The sequence below is a fragment of the Salarias fasciatus genome, chromosome 13 (assembly GCF_902148845.1).
Source record: "Salarias fasciatus chromosome 13, fSalaFa1.1, whole genome shotgun sequence".
Lineage (NCBI taxonomy): Eukaryota > Metazoa > Chordata > Actinopteri > Blenniiformes > Blenniidae > Salarias > Salarias fasciatus.
In genome coordinates, this window is record NC_043757.1 from 27,185,280 (window position 1) to 27,195,654 (window position 10,375).

The window sequence follows — 10,375 nt, forward strand, 5'->3', positions numbered from 1 at the left end:
AAATCAAAATGTCAAAGGCGATTTGAGAAACAACTGGGGTTGAGCAAACAGGATGCCGAGAGTCTAAATGTGGGTGACTTATTGAAGGTACCTGAAAATATTGCAGAGTTACAGAGGCAGGATGTAACTTTGAAACCCTATTTTCAAAAGATCGGTACTAAAGAAAATGCAAATGCTAATGTCACGGGTAAAGAGCAGTTCATTGTGGTGGGTTGCATGTCTGTACTAATGATCAGAAATGAACAGTTGTCCCTGCATCTTGCCGACAGTTGGTCATGCACCTCGCACACACACTCCCATGGGCGGGGCATTTTGGGCACCATAAGACCTATCTGCGTGTGAGTTCTCGTTTTTACTGGCCCGGCATGTATAACGACATTTACACATACTGTGCCACATGCCCTACATGTCAAAAGACTGCACCAACATGCAAATCTGACAGGGCTCTCCTTCATCCACTCCCAGTCATTACCACTCCATTCCGCAGGATAGCAGTGGACATTGTTGGGCCGTTGGTCAAGAGCGGGCGAGGCCATCAGTACATCCTCGTACTGTGTGACTACGCCACCCGATACCCTGAGGCTTTCTCATTGCACACTATCACTGCTCCTGCTGTTCTCCGTGCCTTGGTTCAGTTCTTCTCCAGAGTCGGGATCCCAGACGAAGTCCTCACGGATCAGGGAACTAATTTAACTTCTCGACTGTTGCAGATGTTTCACAGGGGGTTTATTTTAACCTGCGTGACCCAAGTTGTTATTGATTCTTCACACATATTCAGTAAAATATAGGATGGAGTTCCTCTGCCAGCGTTTGCACAGTTTTCCATGTGAGCTTTTAAAAAAAGAGCAAACTGGCTGATGCTGCCCAAATAGTTGTCGTTATTGGTGTCTCCAAACCTGTTTCTGTCACCACTGTTCATCCAAATACTTAACAGCAGTTCTGTTTCAGTTCCCTCTGTAGAGCCTGTGTCCAATATTCACATTCCTCATTAAAGGGTTTCTTGAGTTCTCGGTCCACCATTCCACAGTCAGCTGCTTGATTGATGTAAGCAATCATGACTTTTCTGTGATTTTCACTGCTTTCGTGTTCAGCTATGTGTTCACCTGTATGCTTCCAGTCAGCGTAACTTCCACTGACAAGTGCTGACTTGGGGATACAGTCAGGTCGGCACCAATCCAAGTCGGCCCTGGCCAACTCGGCACCGCCTCTGGGATACAGTCAAGTCGGCATCAAGCCAAGTCGGCCTCGCGGGGGGGGGGGGGCTCTCAAGTAGCCGAGTTGGTTGGTGCCGACTTGACTGTAAGCTACTTACCAACTCAGCCAAAAGCTTCTTTTTTTTTAATCACGATGCCGCTGCAGCGCGTCGATTTGCAGTTCTCTGACGATGCACTCGGATGTAGGTTTTTTTGTTGTTTGTTTTTTGCCGCGGCGAGAGCGCATTTGCACCAACCTAGTTGATGTGAACAACAGTGAAATATAATAAAATATTTGATAAAAATTTAATACAAATTTAAATAAGAAAAAATTTTTGAGGAGTCTGTGCCTTCAGAGCAGACAGAGCGGACGTATAATGAAACTTTTCCTAATCACAGCTAAACGTGTTTTTATTCTGGTGTAAATCCAATCTGTGGACAAAAATAATGATTTAAGATATTTAGTGATTTAAATAAGCAGCTTGTGTTTGTCACACTATCCGCTCAAAAGAAAAAAAACAAGCACAAAACAGAAAAAAACACACACATGAATAAGCTGTCTGATTATCAAATGCGGAGGTGAGATTCTAAAACATTTCACTATGTTTCCCTCCTCCGTACTGTAGAACTGAATTTTTCTGACAGGCTCATCACAGTCCTCACAGTCTGCTGCGTGCACGAGAGAGGGGTTGGGTTCACGCTGACAGAGATGCCGAAATGAATGAATGACCTGAGGGAATGAGCTCTCCGCTTATTCCTATAGTGGAGATGAACGTCAATATCGGAATGGAGGGAAATAATGATTAACACTAGAACTAAAATGATTAACACTAGAACTGCCAGCATTCTTACCCCCCCCCCAAAGGCCGCAGCGCTCAGCCAGACCGTCATACATTTTGCAGTGTTTTTGCGCAGGAGCACAACAGGTTGTTTTTCTGTAATCAAATGTATTAGAAATTAAGATAAATAAATGAAATATTAAGCCAAGAGGATCAGCAAACCTTTTAATGCCTCGTGTCTGCTTTATTAATGCCTCAAATCAGGTTTTAAAATTTATTTAATTTTTACGGTGCGCATTTCAGCAGCGTCACCTCTTACTCACACTCCGCACACTCATTTCCCTGATAAACACGCACACACACGCCAACACACACAAAATAGTTGTATTATTAACTGTCAATAATAATCAAGAACATATTAAAATTAGTAAAATAAGTCTCCCCGGTCCGTCCTTACCCTGCTCATTTGATTCTGGGACTGCAGGCTCCACAGGACAAAGGTATTTATTCAGAAAATATATTCGTTCAAAAATTAATTTTTGGAAACGAAAAATACATGGTTTGCTGTGCTTTGATGGAGGATATATTTTACCTGAATTTGTAATTGGCACCTCTGGAGACACTGCAGCGCTCCTGCTGTCAACTACCGTGTTCGCTGTTGTGTTGAGATTTATTACATTAGTTTATTTATTTTTCACACCATTTATGTTATTATAATTTAGTTGTAAACTGACAGCAGCCTACAGTAATTCTCTATACCTGGAGGTGACGCGTGAGCGCTTTCATGCTCCACTGCAGGTTCTGTGCTGTACAAGCAGACACTTTCAGTGCACGGCGGGGAGCATAGGACCTTATTTAGAAAAAGGGTTCTATGTTCCCCGGTCCATACAAAGCGGGGAGCATAGGACCCGGGGAACAGGTACGCTCCCATCTGGTCACATGACCAGACAGCCGCTCACGCTGCGCACTCGTAGCTTAGCTACTCGGTTCAAACGATGTCAAACATGAAGCTCCAGGTACATTATCCACCTCTATCCTATGTTGAATAATTTTATAATATTCTTTACATCATGCTTATTATATTATGTTATTTACTATTGTTCATATCATGCATGTCTCTGTTAGTTATAGTGTGCTAGTGGACACAGGCGTGGAAAAGACGTATCCTTTTTCTGTTCGCCAGCCTGCCATTTTTCATTTTTACAGCAGCCTCTTGGCAGCTGGACAGTTTGTTTTTTCTAAAGCTAAGACTACAGGTCAATTGTCTCTCTGTCTCCCTCTGGCGCAAATGAGGCTCATTGGACAAGAAATGTGATACTATGATTTGTTGCACAACACCTGGCATTTGGGAAGGATGGATGGAGACTTGATGGAGGCTGATAGGGCCTCCCAAGGGGTCACGGACAGTGACCTTTGTAGGGAGGTGGGAAAAGAGTCAATTGAGAAGCAACAAATGGTTTTGAGCAATTGTGTCTTGACGAAGAATCAATTGAGAAGCAACAAACTCCCAAAAAATAGTATAAATAGATGGAGCGGAGAGCGACCGGCGCGTCAGTTCTTTTGGGTCTGCCTGACTGCCAGGAGGTGTTTTTGGGAATAAAGTCCTCCTTTTGCAGTCTGACTCCGACTCTGCCTGATTGTTCCGAGGAGAACTACGATTGAAGACTTCAAGAACCAAGAGTGGACATACTTGAAGATTTTACGTTTTTTCTGGAATAGAAAAATTAATTCCAGACTAGACTTTGGGCGCTAGATGTCGCTACAGGATAACCTCATGCAAAAAAAAAAAAAAAAAAAAAAAGGGGGGGTAGTGGCTCCTCTTCTGCAACTTGATGGCAACTCCCTTGACCAATCGCACTTGAAGCAATTGATGCATTTACTAATGGTTTCTTTCTTTCTCATGTCTATATTCTTGCTTGTGTTGTATGTCGCTTTGGACAAAAGCGTCTGCTAAATGAAATTGTAGAATTGTAGAATAACTATGCCAGGTTTGGTCTTCCCCAGTGAAGCAGTTAGCTGACAGTCATTGTGTATGTTCACAGAGTTACACCCCGCTCTTTGATTTTTCAAGATGGCGGATACCCACTGTTATGCGCTCTGTCAAAGCATTTTGTTTTTTATTGGGAAAAACAGCGGCAGAAACACTCACCATGTTGCAGACATTCTTTAAGAAGGATTCTGAGGGTTTATGAGTGGTTTGGGCCCTTTAAGAGTAATCAGATTCCATCACGAAGACCAGGCACGCAGAGGACAACAATCCACTTCCAGAACAGAGGAAAACGTCACAAAAACTGAAGAAGACGTCATGGTAGATCCACGCAGGACTTTTGATGACATTGCAGATCTGATGGGAGTATTGTAGAGTAACCTGGCAAAAGCCATATTGACATGTGCAGCAACGAATTGCTTCACATGTCAATCTGGGATTTCACTCGGCAAATCTGTTCGGGGAAGGAGAGACTTGCTGTAGAACTCTTTGCGTTCATTGGATGGAGGGACACAGTGCACCCGCCTAACCATGTTTAGTTTCAGCCAATCACTGCAAAGAAAAAAACTCTTCCTGATCGTTTTTCAAAGACACAATAGAGGATTCGTCCAAAACAGATTTAATCGCTGTCGGGATATCCATTGTTTTCGCTAGCCATGCTAATATTATTAGCAGTCCATCACTTCCTGCTTCCGTCAAAGTTTGATGTCCCGCCCTAAATGACGCGTGATTGGTCTGACCGAAAAAAATCCAAGCGTGATTGGTCCGGCCGAAAAAAGTCTGATCCCGAACACATAAGGCTGGAGCGGTACAAGATGGATTCTCGTGGTGTGTGAGAACAAATACCACGATAATTCAGCTTGACGGCAAGGTTAATTGTAGAGATTGTTGTATATTTTTATCTCATTTTAAATGGTTACACTGTGATTCTATTACTCTGCCTTGTGACTGCCTTTTGTGCCTTGCAACTGTGTAGGTGAGGGGTCACCATAGCTAAACCTTTGATCTCTTTGTGATAATGTAAATGCCACAGCCCTAGGGACTTTAGGTGTGAACCAGCCAAGATAAGGAGCTGATGCCCGGTCAGAAGCCACAGGAGGCAGTTCATCGTTTATTCAGTCTATTGTACCGGTTGCATATGGCCTGCTGAGATGAGCTGGATTGTTGCAAAAGGCCCCGAGCTAGGGTGTTGTAACCGCAGGACCCCAGATCTTAAGCGTGATTGCTGACTCCTGAAGAAGAGGAGTCCCATGTGCCACCCTTAATTATGCGGAAACCGAGGATAAAGGTGTCGCTCTACCAACAATCAGGGCCATTCAGCCTGGGGTTCAGACTGAGATCTGTTCTCGCAGGGCTGATGGACCGAGAGCCTCGTATTTTGATTTTATTGCTAGCATGAGACCTTCTTCGCTGTCTGATCATCTTTCAATCAAATAAAAGAATCTGTGCTGAGACTTAGAGGTTTCAAGCATCCTTTTTTCATTTCAAACTCAGTCTCAACAAGATCCAGACAGATAATCCTCAGGCGGTTATTAGAAGCAGTAAGACGAAGGCACCCGGAAATGGCCGCGTTGTAGCAGACAGCAGACCACAGGACGCCCCGTTACGCACAGAAACAGCGCGAAATGTTGTGCGTAAAGCATATTTTTTTACTAAAACTGTGACTAGCCAGCCTCCCCACTGCCATATTCACCTGATCTGGCCCCGGGCGACTGCTTTTTCTTGTCAAAGATGAAACTAGAGCAGCATAGGAAAGGTAAGACAGGCATCCTGGTGGTGGTGGGGGGGTGGGGTGGTCGAAGTTCTCTCTTAAAGGCACAGTTATGTACGGTTTTGGCGACTCTTCTGAACAGTGAAAATCTCGGGTGCAGCGTTGTATTCAAGCCAAAGGAGAGTATTTTGAAAATGACCATTTCAAATAATTGCAAAAATTGAAAAAAAAAAAAAGTTAATAATCACAGTCCGGTTACTTTTGGGTTCCCACTCGTACATATGCATATGCCCTACAAAATGTACAGATTTTATTTTTTGTTTTAGCTCGGAGTGGCAAGCTTCCACCATGGATTGGAAGTATGGCGGTGCCTTTCTCGGACACCATTCCTGATTATACATGAAGAATAAGTTATAGATCCTTCCAGCTTTCATTACTTCAATTTACTTTCTGAACATGCCACATTGTGTTTATTGTTACAATTGTATGTTAAGTCATTCCCATCAATGTCTAATAAATGTAAACTAGTCCAAATTCTTTCATCCACTCAGGAGAAAATTAACATACATCTATTTTTCCAAATTGAGGTCATATGAGGGAAGAAATTACGTTTAGAAATCTTTTTCCATAATATAATAATATAATTTAATTAGTAATTCAGAGATTTCAAAATCACATTTCAACAAAAATTCAATACACTAACTTTTAAAAAATTGCAACAAGGGAAATAAAACCAATGCTTGATTTCCTTTATATATATATATATATATATGCACACATATAAACTGCAACCATTTCAATTTGAGGGACCGTTCATTGATTCAATGTCGATCAGACTCAAACTCCCTCAATGACTTCTCTCCACCATTCTTCCTAAATGCAGTGATGTTTAGATTTCCAAGTGAAATTAATTGATTTATTGGTAGGGGAGAGTGGGGTAAGTAGTGCCAATTTTTACTTAGGCAGGATTTTTTACTGTAGGCAGGATTACCTTAGCAAGATGGCGATTTGAAACCCGTAGTCGGGGCCGGCAGTGTCACGGCCGACTGCGCCAGCGGGTTGATTCACCTGTGACCTTTTCACGGTGGGCCTGGGGTCAAAGCCTTTTTTAAAGAACTACAGTAGAAACAGACAGTGTCCTCCGGGGAGTTTTGATGATGTTATGCCCGATGAAGCAGGTAAATATGCGGGTCTGGACTTCCTCGTGTGCGTTCACGAGAAACAAAGCTTTAAAGCTGCGCCTCCTCGACCAATCAGGATTGAGCCTCAGGGGCTCTTCTGATTGGTCAAAGATACCTGGAGCAGTTGAGATTCCTTTTCAGCTCAGAACAGAGACAGATGGAAACGCTGCGCCATCATGGTAGTGTAATTATGCTGCACTCCTAAAGGATTATCAATGGATACTCTAACATTTAATCCAAAGAAAACACAGAAAAATTAGCATTGACTAGCAAAATCCTGCCTACAGCAGCTTTAAAGTGCCTTTTACACAAGGGGATTACAGGAATGCCTGCAACTAAAATATGTTCATATAGTTTAGGATGTTGTGCATCCCTGGGAGAATTGACTTTGGATCATAAATAAACTGTGTGAGAAATATAGCTTTGGAAAAAAAAGTGGTTTTGTGGTACAACTTGCCCCAAGTGCGAGGTAACTTGTGCCATTAGTCAGAATACAGTGGGGTAAATTGTGCCACTGATAACTAAAGTATAAAAGATCATTTTAATATCACAGATGATAATGCTAGATAAAAACAAGACAAATTCAATACAAAAATACTTGTTTAATGTTTATTCAAAGTTTTAACATCATCAAAGGCCAATTTGCTTCAACAAGGCCCAGTGCTACATGAACACATGTTCAGAACAAAATAAAAATTCCAAAATGAGCACCTGACTGCATCTGCATCTGAATATCTTCACAGATTCGACCTACTACTGGACATTCCACTTGTCAATGCTGCAGTGGAATATGAACTTGTGCTCCCTTCTGGCTCTATCACCATGCTTTTATGGTGTGGGAAATTTTTTTAAGCACATCCCCTCGAGGGATGACTCCTTCATCATTCTCTCTAAATGTGAACATGGACTTTCCATCAACATAACTCTTATAACTTTGCTTCAGAAACTTTGCACTGATCTTGTCACCTTCAACATTCTCCACCAAACCAACATAGTTATAGGAATTGGATTTTTTACCTGCAAACTTCACAATAACAGAGTCACCAGCAGACAGATCCTTGTCACCATCATCATTATCATCGTCACTATAGACATCATCGGCTGTGGATTAGTGGGGAGAGCAGTCGTCTTACAATTGGGAGGTTGTTAATTCAATTCCTGTCTCCCTCTTATCGCAACCCAAAGCTATGAGTAAAATAACACCACTGCCTTGTGGTCATCATGGGAGTGACAAAGGCTAAGGAAGACCCCCCCCTACAGAAAAATCCTGAGTGAAGCCCCCGCGTTGTGGCACCTTCCGGCAACTCCTTTGGCCAAGCTGGTACCAATGAGCCTGTCCCTTCTGCTGGACACTGCCAGCGAGGCTGAGAGGGGGATCTGTCGTCTCCACCATAAACTTTGCCCCGGCTTGTCCACGATCTCTCTCGAGATCGACAGAGCTTGTCCCCATCTATAAATCGATAGACTGCCGAAGACTCATTTGGCAGCTGCTGTTCTCTCATAGCCTGGCTTTGTTACTTCTCCTTTTTTTTTTTCTTATCCATATATCTTTTTATGGTCATCCTGCAGATCTTCATCTCCTTTCCAACCAGTGTTGTTTTTGGCAGCCTATTTTGATTTAGTTTTAGTCTTAGTCTTTTGGACGAAATGCTTATTAGTTTTAGTCACATTTTAGTCATTTCTACACTTCATAGTTTTAGTCGACGAAAACCAAATTAGTTTTAGTCCAGTTTTAGTCATAAAAAAGCCTTAAAAGGAAAAAGACAAAGGAAATTGTAAACAAAACAAACATAATAAAATATAGTTAAATGGCAAAAAAAAAAAACCCAACATAACACATTGATGCCTTTGAATATCAAATAATAAACTGGACTAGTTTGATACTTTGCAAACTCAATGCAGTGCTTATATGAACTCTGCCAGACAGAATGAGAGGACTAATAGGAGTTTTGCTGATACTTTCAAGTTATTTTTCTAATGTCCATACTGATATAAAGGCTAACATCGTTTATTAAAACTGGTCTGTTATGTTTCTATGTTACTGATTTGAAATGGTAGAGTAACTGCCTGTTATTATTTTGGAGGAAAGATAAAACCAATGTTAAGGTGGTTATTAGGAAAATACTAGCATTAAAAATACTGAAATAAACTAAATTAATTCCTTGGGTACACCTGATGGTATAAAACACTTGGAAGTCTTCAAAACTGAAATGACAAACATAACTTGAGTTTGATAAACTTTGTAAATATTCCTTACCTGAATTTTCTCCATACGAATATTAAACAAAAGTCAAAATGCATTTCTTCAAAATAAGACAACACCTGAATTATTAAAAAAAAAAAAAAAGAAAGTAAAGATTTATTAGGTAGGCTACTTGGGGGGAAAAATCTTCACTAATTAATGGTGGGCTCCTATTGCAGTTTCACAGTAAGAACAAACAGTCAAACAGTTGGATTAGTTCCTCCATCTCTACTACCAGGCATTCTGTTTTATTTTCTGCTGGATTCTGATTGAAATACATCCATAAATCACCGCATCTTTGCCTCTCGCCGAGCCCCGGCCAAAGTTGCTGCCTCTCTCGAGTGCGCCGGTGCATGCAGTGCAGGCGTGGTCAAACAGGAAGCAGCTCGTGAATTCATAATATTTTCAGAGTAAAGCAGCCGATCTGTGTGAAAAGCTGGGAGAATCGCATTTGTTTTAATTTATTTTGAAAGTGAAAATACTGACATTTTCGTCTCGTCTCGTTAACGAAAACAACAGATACGTCTTGTCACATTTCCGTCTTTAAAGAGATATTTTTAGCTCGTCACGTCTCGTTTTAGTCACGGAAAAAAGGGGCGTTGACGAAATATTTTCGTCGTCGTCATCGTTAACAAAAACAACACTGTTTCCAACCTGATGTATGGTCTTCCACAGTTGCATCTAGCTGTTTATATGAACATTTTGAACAATGCTCAAAATCTTGGCCTGTGCATTCCATCTGATCTGGGACCTAATCAGCAACCAGTTATTTTTCCTGCAACACAAATGCCCATCAGAAAACATTGTCAACCAAAAGGGAGTCTCAGGAACATCCCTAACTCACTGCATCAGCTAGGTAAGACAAGAGGTCTCAAGATTTGCCATCTAAATATGAGAAGTCTCGTCCCCAAACTCGATTATTTTAAAGGGGCTGTATCATGCAAAATTCACTTTTTGTATGTTTTAACCTTGTTATATAGTTATGTTCTCACCAAAAACACCCCCAAAGCATTTTTTTCCTTCATGCCTGTGTGTTTGAGCTTTCCTGGTGTTTCAGCTGCTCAGAGAGGCAGCCCCTCCCGCACCGTGAAAACGCTCTGTTTTCCACGTTCACGTCACATGGAGAAGATGGCTACCCTGAGCCCCCCTCCTGCAGGCCCTTGGCAATCAGCGTTGCCGCTTTTTTCTAACTCTGATTACGGAGATAAACTTTAACCATTGTCTGAAAGCAACAGTCAAGCAAGAGCAAGAGTCTGAAGGGTCTGAAGGGTCTGCGCTTGGT